At 39.8% G+C, this 13,610-nt stretch overlaps 1 protein-coding gene across 9 annotated transcripts in view; it reads right to left on the bottom strand.

Annotated features, from left to right (window-relative positions):
• Window positions 1–13,610, bottom strand: part of ARID1B (AT-rich interaction domain 1B) — a 434,495-nt gene that overhangs the window by 126,795 nt on the left and 294,090 nt on the right. The window lies entirely within an intron of this gene.

Here is a 13,610-nt window from a genome sequence, read left to right as displayed (position 1 = left end):
TCAGGGAGCCCCCACTTAAAAATGGGTGGCGGGCTCTGTGTACAGATACCTATTACCTAACAAATGTGCATTATTCATAAATAAGGGTCCACCACCTAAGAATCAGTTGGGAGGAAATATGCCTTTCATGATTTCTTTAAAGAAAAAAAAACACAACTGGTAGGTAATTAGATATGAAATCATTATTTTCTAATATACTACAATATGGAATTCAACAGAAAAGATGACGTAGACGCAATTTTTTAAAAAAAAAATAATTATTTGAAGTTAAATAATTTTATGCAAATCTTTTTTCATAAAAAACAAACTGTTACTTGGAAAATTTTAAAATTCTCTGCACTACCTATAAATTCCTTCCCTGTTCTCTCTTAAAATTCTGTTATGGTTGAAAAAGTGACACGGATGGGTGTTAAGAGAGCTTCATTCAAGCTGCAAAGGCATGTAAAACATTTCTGTTATTCAACAAGCTGATCAAAGAAATATCAAGAGAAAAATATAAAAACGGTGGCTTTCTTAGTGTTCACAAGTCATCAGAATTTCAGTGCTGACTACACCTCAGTGTAACAGAAGAGTAATAAAAAGATATAATTTCTATATTACTGTTATACACACACGGAACTTTTATATGTAAATTATAGGGAAATATTCCCGCCCTGCAGATACTTAGGGTATCCATATGTATAGCTATCTTAAAACACGTTAATAAAAGAAGTTCAATAGTGGTTTAAACATTCAGCTTAGTTAACAAAGAAGCTCTGTAACGAATACCCCTCTAGAGGACAATTTAGTCAGCAGGGCACCAACTCTATTCTTCTTTTATAAGTACCATCAGATCTATGATGCCTGTAAAGAACAGAAAGACCTTACTGCATCTCATTCTAACCAAGGCACCTTCAAGCTACAGTGCTTCCATTTATCTTGATGGAAAACTGGCAGGTAAGGTAATTGCAGGGAGGACTCTTTTAAGGGGCTGGAGTTCCCCCTGCCCCACAGCATTCCTTACATCCTCCCTCTTTATTGATGGAGTGAAGGGTAAGGCAATGGCTTCATGGGCTCATGCATAGTAAATTCAGTATTTTGCCATGACAATCTGATTTGGTAAAGTCTTGCTGTCAAGTTGGGTTTTTAATATCTGACATCACTCAGAATACTGAATACTTTCCAGCACACTCCAAATAATAACAGTCCCTACTATCAATGGTTAGTTTATATTTAGAAAATCAATGTTTTTTGGGGGAAAAGCCTATTTTACTTTAAAATTTAATTTAAATGAAAGTTCCCCACAAAGACTTGCCCCTCTGTAACCATCATCCTTCCACCTTCAGCCCATGTAAAATTTTCATTCTAACCTAAGTGACAAGTACAAGAGATTTCACTGTGCTTACAATGAAATGCCACCTGAAAGCAGTAACAATCCTATCAGACTCCAACAAGAGAAACACTGATGAATTAACACAGAGCAAAGATACATTCTGATTCAACATGATGGGCCAGGGTGGGGCAGGGAAGTGATGGCGGAATGTATAGAATAAGGTGCCAGGAAGGAGCACAGGAGGAATTTTTAGAAATGTACAAATAAATAGGCATACAACATTAAGTATAAATATAAATACAAATTGTACATGATCCTCCCTAAGAATATTTTACATTCATATATCATGACTTCACTACATCTAGAGACCTCTTTGGTTTTGATGGTATTCAGTTTATCTAATAAGTCAGCTTGCTAAAGGATAAATTCAGTCAATGCTGGTGATGTCTTACTGTCTTGAACTGGGAATAAGTCAGAAAATTTTACTCCCTTATTTAATTAAATAAGTGGGTTTTTTAAAAAAACCAGATCAACTCTAAAATACTCTCAGCTATGGTTCTCAGTACAATTAGTTGACAGTAGTATATCAGCCACTGGTAGAAAATTGCTAAGCCTCACATGAACTGGGCATCTCTTGCTCAGAAGAGCCCCAAGAGAGCATGAGGATAAACACTGAATTAGAAACAGAGAAGATATTTCAATCAATGAGACGAGTTCAGGTCTCTTGTTTAAGGATTTTAATAGGATACAGTTAATGATTTCTCACTGTGACTTCCCATGGGTTTGAAGCACAGGTTAAAATGCTAGCTCAATGGTCTTTAAAAAAGTCAGTTATCTTCAAAAAGCAGAAATAGTGTCTCTTCTCCTTTTTAGAATATTGAGTATGAAATCCTGGCATGTAGTTTTTCTTTCTCTCTCTCCAACCAGACCCTAACTTTCTTAGGGGCAATGCTGAGGAGGATTTGACCGGTCACTGATGAGTGTCACTGAATTTATAAGCTCTACAGTAAAATACAGCTGCAAACACCATACAAAGTAAGCCAACACATGCAAACATTTCTAAATATTTACCAAAACCGCTCTACTGAAAACGACTGAGATTGCCATTAAAATTTAGCAATGAATTCTTGGCCCTCTGTTTCCAATTACCATCCTGGAGGCCAAGCATCCAGGCTCATTAGTTGCTTAGCTCCTTGGAAACACACTGTAAAATCGCTTCATACCCTCCAACCTTATTTCAGAACTACCATTTTGGACATGTGATACAAATACACCTTGAGGTTGATATGAGAATTGAGCCAATAATTTGACTGACATATGTACACAAAAAGAACAACCTCACAGTGACTGTTTAATTTCCATGATATGTTGTAGGCTTCTTTTCAGCACAAACCTATGTAACAGTGTACTTCAAGACACCCACCAAAGTCCCTGCTGCTTTCATTTGTCTAGACAGCAAATGAGTTAAAAGCCCAGACTTGCGGTGTAAAGGAATTAAAAATGGAAAGGCACAAAAAGAATCCACGAATAAAATCCTACCAAACACTAATTTTTAGACCTGAAAATCATCTTCTTACAAAGTTATATAAATATGTATCTTCGGTTCAGTTCAGTTCAGTCGCTCTGTCGTGTCTGACTCTTTGCGACCCCATGAATCACAGTACGCCAGGCCTCCCTGTCCATCACCAACTTGCAGAGTTCACTCAAACTCAGGTCTATCGAGTCGGTGATGCCATCCAGCCATCTCATTCTCGGTCGTCCCCTTCTCCTCCTACCCGCAATCCCTCCCAGCATCAGAGTCTTTTCCAGTGAGTCAACTTGTCGCATGAGGTGGCCAAAGTATTGGAGTTTGAGCTTCCGCATCAGTCCTTTCAAAGAAAACCCAGGATTGATCTCCTTTAGAATGGACTGGGATCTCCTTGCAGTCCAAGGGACTCTCAAGAGTCTTCTCCAGCACCACACTTCAAAAGCATCAATTCTTTGGCGATCAGCATTCTTCACAGTCCAACTCTCACATCCATACATGACCACTGGAAAAACCACAGCCTTGACTAGATGGACCTTTGTTGGCAAAGTAATGTCTCTGCTTTTTAATATACTATCTCAGTTCAGTTCAGTCACTCAGTCCTGACCGACTCTTTGTGACCCCATAAATCACAGCACGCCAGGCCTCCCTGTCCATCACCAACTCCTGGAGTTCACTGAAACTCATGTCCATAGAGTCGGTGATGCCATCCAGCCATCTCATTCTCTGTCGTCCCCTTCTCTTCCCGCCCCCAATCCTTCCCAGCATCAGAGTCTTTTCTAGTGAGTCAACTCGCCTCATGACGTGTCAAAGTATTGGAGTTTCGGCTTTAGCATCAGTCCTTCCAATAAACACCCAGGATTGATCTCCTTTAGAATGGACTGGTTGGATCTCCTTGCAGTCCAAGGGACTCTCAAGAGTCTTCTCTAGCACCACAGTTTAAAAGCATCAATTCTTTGGCGCTCAGCTTTCTTCACAGTCCAACTCTCACAACCACACATGACCACTGGAAAAACCATAGCCTTGACTAGACGGACCTTTGTTGGCAAAGTAATGTCTCTGCTTTTTAATATGCTATCTAGGTTGGAAATGGCAACCCACTCCAGTGTTCTTGCCTGGAGAATCCCAGGGATGGGGGAGCCTGGTGGGCTGCTGTCTATGGGGTCGCACAGAGTCGGACACGACTGAAGCGACTTAGCAGCAGCAACAGCAGGTTGGTCATAAGTTTCCTTCCAAGGAGTAAGCGTCTTTTAATTTCATGGCTGCAATCAACATCCACAATGATTTTGGAGCCCCCAAAAATAAAGTCTGACACTGTTTCCACTGTTTCCCCATCTATTTCCCATGAAGTAATGGGACCAGATGCCATGATCTTTGTTTTCTGAATGTTGAGCTTCAAGCCAACCTTTTCACTCTCCTCTTTCACTTTCATCAAGAGTCTTTTTAGGTTGGTCATAACTTTTCTTCCAAGGAGTAAGTGTCTTTTAATTTCTTACTTTCTACTTAAACATTTCCAAATAACAAATATTTATCTTTTCATTATATGTGATGGTGGTTTAGTTGCTAAGGCATGTGCTACTCTTGCAATCCCATGGACTCTAGCCTGCCAGGCGCCTCTGGTCCATGGTATATACAATTCTTAGCCTTAATATGTATGACGTCAACTGGAAGAAAATGTTTGATCCTAATTTAAAAGTAGTCACAAGCTCAAGAAATGACAAACTTCTATCCAAAGCCAGGGACAACACAAGGAAAATTAATGAGCCAAAATTAATTTTAAGAGAGGTAGCCAATAACCACTTTTTGGGGAAATGACTTTCACCTGATTCATCTGTATCCGCTCTCAAGTAAAGATTCCTCGACAGGTAGCTTTCATTTTAAACGGATATTTACAGGATAATTAGCTGAACTAATACTTTACAGAAACAGGATTTGGAATTAAGCATGCTATCATAAGCAAAAAATTTTATAATGATTATATTTCCTTTGATTTTTAAAAACTTTGCACCTAAAATAAAAGCCGTCCACAAAATTCCTTTGGCCAAAACCCCTGATATCAAATTGCCACTCTAAATACAGAAGCGGTAAACAATATTAAGTATGAAATATGCATCATGTAAGGGAATTTTTTCCACTGCACAGGCCTCAAGTGGACCCTAAATTATTCTCCGTTTTTGAAGTCTGCCCAGGGAGTCTCTGCTCTTTTGCTATTAATAGCAGACATTATGTAGAGTAGGAATAACGACAAATAGACCCAACAAATAGTGCTTATCATATTATGCAAACACAGTATAGACAGTCTTGAACTTAAAAAATAACTTGGTAAGAAAATCTATTTTATACGTATCTTTTCATTGTATGGAATTTGGGAATAACTTTCAACTGTAAATAGCATTGCCCTTCATGGTTATAATCCTGGGACTACCCTTTCTGGTGATGATCCTGATGATTTGATGCTCAAGATCACGATCTGATGATTTTCAGGGGTAACAACTATAACCACAATTCTCTATAGCAGAGATACTATGTGCATTTTCTTTCATGAGGAGCCTACAACATCTTGTTAGCTCTCTAGCTCATTGTTACTACCAGCGAAATGTTTTTTAACTGATTTCACTGTCTAAAATAGCCAGGACCCTTCCTGCCCTCAAGTCAAAGCCCCAAACAGTGATGAAAACACTAAAAAAGATTCACATGTGAATAACTGCTGGCCCTTTGTTACTTCAAGAACAATGGCATCTTAAAGAATATACTTGATACAAATGGAAGACTACTGGTGAAACTAAAGCTGTATAATAAAGTGAGAGTACTAAATAATTTGAGAAGGGATATTTGTACTGTCTTAGGCACAGCCTTAGGCAGGCAGGCCCTCTCTAAGGTTTGCATATGGAGGTGTGCGATGGGTAGGTGGGAGGAAGCAGGGGAAAAGGTAGACCATTTTTTCATGGGGATGACATTTCACAATTAAATTGGCCTGCACAGGTGATCTTGAACACTTCAGCGTCCTTCTTTCATGGAGTCTCAATGGAGACAGAGAAACAGCTAAGCAGGTTTAAGTTCTACAACAAAGCAGAAATTCTGTGATGGACGGGCAACTTAACAAGTGTTGTGGAATAAAGAATGGTTAGGTCTTCAGCCAGCTCACATGAGTCCAGGGGCTGCTGTCTGTCATGGGTCCAGGCGAGGAGTGATAAGTGGAGAGCAGAAAGAACCATGGGTGCAGGCAAAAACTATGGGAGACTGTGCCATGTGAGAAGGGGGAGGCTGGAAAATCAGAATGAGAGAGGATGCAGCTGAAGAGGCCACCCAGGGACAGTTGTGAATGACTTCACAGGCTCAAGCCAAGGAATATGGACTTACAATTTTAGAAATTAGGGAGCCAACAGAGGTCTAAAAAGTGAGTTCCAATATTATCAAACAAGAAAAAACAACAACAACAACAAACAAACAGTGTAGTGCCAAATGAGAAATGTTAAACATTTTAAAGCAAAAAACAAAAAAACCAAAACCCTCATGTTTTCAAATGTTTATGAACACAGACTGCTTTAAAAATTATTAAAATTGCAGGTACCATTCAAAAATAAATTTGTAAAATATTTTAAAAAATCTATATATTATAGTACTATATACAACTTAATATATAGGTGAATAAAACCAAAAGTGCTTAAATAACTATAGTCCAGGTTGAATATTAGTGTGCTTTCTAATCGGAATAATTTCATGAGCCTACAGTCATCTTACTCCTTTCATTTATACTTAAGAATCAATGGCTAAAACGATTTTAAGGATATAGGCTTTACCCTTAAAATGGCACAACAGTGTCTAAAGACTAATTATGAGTAACAATTTAACAAATTATATTCTTTAAGTGCATATTCTATTCCAAAACCAAAATTCTGAAGACATCTAGTCTCAGTTCAGTTCAGTCACTCAGTCATGTCCGACTCTTTGCGACACCATGGACTGCAGCACACCAGGCTTCCCTGTCCATCACCAACTCCTAGAGCTTGCTCAAACTCTATTGAGTTGGTGATGCCATCCAACCATCTCGTCCTCTGTCATCCCCTTCTCCTCCTGCCTTTAATCTTTCCCAGCACCAGGGTCTTTTCTAAGGAGACAGTTCTTTGCATCAGATGGCCAAAGTATTGGAGCTTCAGCTTCAGCATCAGTCCTTCCAATGAATATCCAATCATCTCCTTGCAGTCCAAGGGGCTCTCAAGAGTCTTCTCCAACACCACAGTTCAAAAGCATCAATTCTTTTGCACTCAGTTTTCTTTATAAGAACCCCATGAACAGTATGAAAAGACATCTTAGTTACACAGGAGGAAAATGAGCTCATGCCACGCAGGCACAGGGATGTGGGTATGCAGGCTTATGGTTTGGTGGTTTACAAATATCAATACCAGGTATGAAACTGTAAGTATGAATGACCCACGTGCTTTGAAAGCAAACTGACAAACTAACAAGATCTGTATATATGTGAAATTTAGAGTTTGTCTACTGATATGAGGTTTTATTACTGAAAGTATATCATAAATCTTTACAGCAGAAAAGCAATCGACACCATCTTTTGCATCTCTCATGGTAAAAAACAGCTACTGTATATCTTAGAAGTACAATGCTTAGCACATAAAAATTCTGAAAATAAAAGTTAAAAACAAAAGAGTATGAACCCTCAAGAGACCTCTATTTCTTCAGCACACAGCAATGAAATACTTCAATAAGACATATAGGAACTGCAAATAAATTAGCAAGTTGAAAAATAAAAACAGAAAAAAAACACAGTTCACAAACTGTACCAGGTCTACATGGAATAAATGGAAGTTTTGCTGTAGGATTAATACTAAAACTTCATTTTTTGACATTTTCCCCAGTCACATGAGGCATATGAACATACATACTTATTCTATGTACTTCACTGAATTTTTAAAACCTTTTGTTTTGAAATGACTTTAGACTTACCTGAAAGTGGCAAAGAAAATACTGAGTGTTCCTTCACTCAGTTTCCCTAAAGGTTGACATTTTACATAGTAACCAGGGTATATTTATTAAAACTATGAACTTGAAATTGGGGTAATACTATTAATGAAACTACAGACTTCATTCAAATTTACAGCCTTTACAGTGAAGTCTTCCTCCTGTTTCAGGATACACAGCACATTTACTCACCTTGTCTCCCTAGTCTCCTCTGATCGGTGACAATTTCTCAAATCCTTCCCTGTTTTCCACAACCACAACACATCTGAAGAGCACTCCTGAAGTGTTTTGTAGAATGTTCTTCAATTTGTGTCTAGTGTTTTCTCATGGTTAGGCTGGGGTTACGGATTGAGGGGAAGAATGTCACAGAAGTGTTTAGGTGACACTCCTGTCAACACTAAACGGTAGTTGTTGTTGTTGTTCAGTTGCTAAATTGTGCTGACTCTTTGTGACCCCATGAACTGCAGCACGCCAGGCTTCCCTGTCCTTCATTACCCCCCCAAATTTGCTAAAATTCATGTCCACTGAGTCAGGGATGCCATCCAACCATCTCATCCTTTGTCATCCCCTTCTCCTCCTGCCTTCAATCTTTCCCAGCATCAAGGTCTTTTCTAAGGAGACAGTTCTTTGCATCAGATGGCCAAAGTATTGGAGCTTCAGCTTCAGCATCAGTCCTTCCAATGAATATTTAGGACTAATATCCTTTCAGTTCAGTTCAGTTGCTCAGTCATGTCTGATTCTTTGCGACTCCATGAATCACAGCACGCCAGGCCTCCCTGTCCATCACCAACTCGCGGAGTTCACTCAAACTCATGTCCATCGAGTCGGTGATGCCATCCAGCCATCTCATTCTCTGTTGTCCCTTTCTCCTCCTGCCCCCAATGCCTCCCAACATCAGAGTCTTTTCCAGTGAGTCAACTCGTTGCATGAGGTGGCCAAAGGATTGGAGTTTCAGCTTCAGCATCAGTCCTTCCAATGAACAACTGGGACTGATCTCCTTTAGAATGGACTGGTTGGGTCTCCTTGCAGTCCAAGGGACTCTCAAGAGTCTTCTCCAGCACCACACTTCAAAAGCATCAATTCTTCGGCGATCAGCTTTCTTCACAGTCCAACTCTCACATCCATACATGACCATGGGAAAAACCATAGCCTTGATGGACCTTTGTTGGCAAAGTAATGTCTCTGCTTTTTAATATACTATCTAGGTTGGTCATAAATTTCCTTCCAAGGAGTAAGCGTCTTTTAATTTCATGGCTGCAATCAACATCCACAGTGATTTTGGAGCCCCCAAAAAATAAAGTCTGACACTGTTTCCACTGTTTCTTCATCTATTTCCCATGAAGTGATGGGATCAAATGCCATGATCTTTGTTTTCTGAATGTTGAGCTTTAAGCCAACTTTTTCACTCTCCTCTTTCACTTTCATCAAGAGGATTTTGAGTTCCTCTTCACTTTCTACCATAAGGGTGGTATCATCTGCATATCTGAGGTTATTGATATTTCTCCCAGCAATCTTGATTCCAGCTTGTGCTTCCTCCAGCCCAGCGTTCCTCATGATGTACTCTGCATATAAGTTAAATAAGCAGGGTGACAATATACAGCCTTGACATACTCCTTTTCCTATTTGGAACCAGTCTGTTGTTCCATGTCCAGTTCTAACTGTTGCTTCCTGACCTCCATATAGGTTTCTCAAGAGGTAGGTCAGGTGGTCTGGTATTCCCATCTCTTTCAGAATTTTCCACAGTTTATTGTGATCCACACAGTCAAAGGCTTTGGCATAGTAAATAAAGCAGAAATGATATCCTTTAGGACTGACTTATTTGATCTCCTTGCAGTCTAAGGGACTCTCAAGAGTCTTCTCCAACACCACAGTTCAAAAGCATCAATTCTTCCAACTGAGATTTCCTAACCATAAAACATTGGAGAGCGAAAAATACACACTCTATGCTCTTCCAGAAACAGCTAGAGGAATGTAACTTAGAATAACCACTTTGGACAACAATTTAGAAGCATTTTGTAAAGCTGAAGATGCATTTACCTTATGATCCAGCATGTCCACTCCTAGGTTTATACCCTGGCACACACATATGAAGACGTATATAACCATAGTAGTACTGCTTCAGTATCAGTATTGTAATTGTAAAAAAAAAAAAAAAGGAGACAATCTAATTTTCCAGTGATATAAAATCAAGAGATCTATTCAGAAAATGGGATACTATACAGCAATGAAATTGAATGACCTAGAACTAAAAATGTTAATATAAATCTCACAAACAATAGTGATAGAAAACTAACCAAAAATCTGAATGTAGCAGTATGTATCTAATACAGAGGAGAAGGTACAAAAGAAAAAAGTGGACTGTAAACCTGGCAGTGGAAATTCAGTCTAGAGCAGCAGCAGGAAGCCAAGATCAGAAGAGGTAATAAGAGAGGGAGCAGCACTGTCTGTGGATTAGAGGGGAGAAGCTGCTCCAAGGAGCCTTTGCACACAGTTCATTCGATTAAGCCCTACTTCCCTCGGAGAGTCTTCCATTACCACTTGGTAAGGCCTCCCCGGACATTTACACCACCATAATGAGCTGCACAGCTCCTTCCTCTGTGATCCTACATCATACGTATCCACTACAGAACTTGCCAGGTTGAGTTTTAATGAACTGTTAGCATTCGCTACAACTGTAAACTCTGAAGTAGGACCACTTACTTCCAGACTTGGGCTTTGACCACTTTGACACTGACCATGGGCAACATACTAAACCTTTCTGTGCTTCATACTCCCCTTTTCTATAAAATGGGGGAAATGCTACTATCTGCCAACAAGAGTTGTTGTGAGAATTAAATGAGAAGTTATATGTAAAAGAATTAGTGCTGCAGCATCTCTATAAGTGTGAGCTGTTATCACTAGTAACCACAGAGGAGAGGCAGTGGGATAGAGAGCCTATACCATTGAGTCACTGGGGATACAGAGCAAGACTGCAGCGTCACCAGAAGGAAATGACTGCAAAGTGAAGAGGACGCAGGGAACTGCACCCTTTCCCAGTTTCCTGATCCCGGTGGGCACTGACCTAGCTGTATCCAACATTCATAAGCTCTTTAATGAGTAAGATAAAGACTGCCTGCACTGTGTTTATGAACACAGGTTTTCAACAATAATTCTATCAATGAAGTTATAACAAATATTATAGTACTGAAAAGTGGTTAAGGAAAATAACCATAATGACTCACTATTTAGGGTGAAGTTTTTACATTTCCAAAGGAATCATTTTTAAGACTTCTGAGGGTTTTAGAAAAAAGTAGAGAATTCAAAAAAAATTTTTTAACATAGTTAGCCTGAGTAGATTACAGATGGAAATGTTGTGTAAAGGCTATTGTTGTATTTTGACCACCTGACGCGAAGAGTGGACTCATTGGAAAAGACCGTGATGCTGGTAAAGACTGAGGGTGGGAGGAGAAGGGGTAGACAGAGGATAAGATGGTTGGATGGCGGCATCATCAACTCAATGGACATGAGTTTGACCAAACTCCGGGTGACCGTGAAGGACAGGGAAGCCTGGTGTGCTGCAGTCCATGCGGTTGCAGAGACGGACACGACAGAGTGGCTGAAAAACAACAATGAAATTCAGCACATGCCACTCCCCTCAAAGTCAAACCTAAAAACATGCATGCTTCCTCATTTTCAGTTATGATTTACAGACTCAGTGAGGTTGTTTTCAACTTTGTACAGGGGCATCTGGTCACTCAATACCTCAAGGGCTAGCACTAAGGGGCATTTTACATAACAAATCTTCCTAAGAACATACAACCATTTTATAATGTATTACTTCAAAACTACTTATCCAAAGGAGGTGGTTATAAACCTACTCAGAGTTTCAGACAGAAACTTCTAATATCAATAATACTAATGATGGTGATGGTGATAATGATTATCAATTGATAAGGGCCTGAGTTAGGTCTTGAATTTTAGCACAGTTCACATTTACCTATATTACCTCCCGACAGAGCCATCTGTATGCCAGGCAATGGTATTACTGTACCTCACACTTACAGGTAATTATCCTGTTGCTTGGAGCATGTTCTCAGGTCACCAAGAAGAATAAAGTTTTCTCTGATGACCACTTTAGTCCACCTTAAGTGGTCTCAAAGACAGTGTAAACAAATTAAGAGATAGGATTCTGAAAGGCAGCATAGTAAAAATTAACATTTTCTTTGCCTTCTAAACCCTTTGAACAAGGGAGACACTAACAGCCTGACTTGCAAGACCATCACACTGCTGAATTATTCTTTATCCCAGTAAATCATAAGTTTTGATATAAAATTGGACTTAAACTCTTCACCAACCTAAAGATCCCTGGAAAGTGCCTTAACACCTCCTTCTGAATCTCTGCATCTTATTCCCCCCTTCTAATGACTGGCTTTTAAAATTCATTTGTCAGATGTTAGTTTTGTTTTGAATATTTTTATTGTATTGGGGGTAGGAAGTTATGGGGGAGCTGGGCTCTGGGACCACACTCTGGCTGAACCCCAATCCCAGCTCCTCTCTCACTAACTCAGAGGACTTGGGCAAATGACTGCGCACCATCAGACACAACCTCTCATCTGTACGCAGCCCAGGCACAACAGAAGTAATGACCTCACAGTGTCTCACGGAGAGTTCAGTGAGGTAAATGGTGTACATAAAGCACTAAGCATGAAGCCTGGTGCCAGGTAAGTGCTTGTTAAATATTTACTGTAATGTAGGTATACAGAGTGGAGAAGGCAATGGCAAGCCATTCCAGTACTCTTGCCTGGAAAATCCCATGGATGGAGAAGCCTGGTAGGCTGCAGTCCGTGGGGTCGCTAAGCGTCGGACACGACTGAGCAACTTCACTTTCACTTTCACACAGTGGAGAACAAAATGGCAACCCACTCCAGTGTTCTTGCCTGGAGAGTCCCAGGGACGGGGGAGCCTGGTGGGCTTCCGTCTATGGGGTCACACAGAGTCGGACATGACTGAAGTGACTTAGCAGCAGCAGCAGGTATATAGGAGGAGAAGGCGATGGCACCCCACTCCAGTACTCTTGCCTAGAAAATCCCATGGATGGAGGAGCCTGGTAGGCTGCAGTCCACGGGGTTGCGAAGAGTCGGACACGACTAAGCGACTTCACTTTCACTTTTATCTTTCATGCACTGGAGAAGGAAATAGCAACCCACTCCAGTGTTCTTGCCTGGAGAATCCCAGGGATGGGGGAGCCCGGTGGGCTGCCGTCTATGGGGTCGCAAAGAGTTGGACATGACTGAAGTGACTTAGCAGCAGCAGCAGCAGGTATATAGGAATAGTGTAGCAGTTAAAAGCATACACTCTGGAGTAAGGGCATTTTGAAATCAAGTCCTAGCTCCACCAACTTCCCCTAATCTTGGGCAAGTTACTTAACTTCACTGAGCCTCAGGCTCACCATCTAAAATAGGGGAGAAATATTAATAATGCCATGGTGAGAATTAAATATAATTATGAAAACTAAGCATACAGTAAATGTTCAATAAATAGCTACTATGTATATAAGTACATGCATACACATGTTACCATACACACATTTCAAATACTTACACTTTTTTTTAAAAACCCTGTTTGTAATGTAAAAATACATTTTCAATACAGAATAAAGAATTTACAAATGACTTCTAGAAAAATATCTCACTTATAAGCTTGGTGAGTATAACCAAATCTCATAAATAGCGAAAATATTAGTATTTTCAGAATAGATGTTAAAACTTAATACAAAAGTATATGGTAACAAAATAAAGACAAAGTTAGACAAATAAA

The sequence above is a fragment of the Moschus berezovskii genome, chromosome 10 (genome assembly GCF_049115385.1).
Source record: "Moschus berezovskii isolate FMDL1 chromosome 10, NW_MosBer_1.0, whole genome shotgun sequence".
Taxonomy (NCBI): Eukaryota; Metazoa; Chordata; class Mammalia; order Artiodactyla; family Moschidae; genus Moschus; species Moschus berezovskii.
Note: the sequence above shows the minus strand (reverse complement) of the source record. Positions and strands in the feature narration are given on the sequence as shown.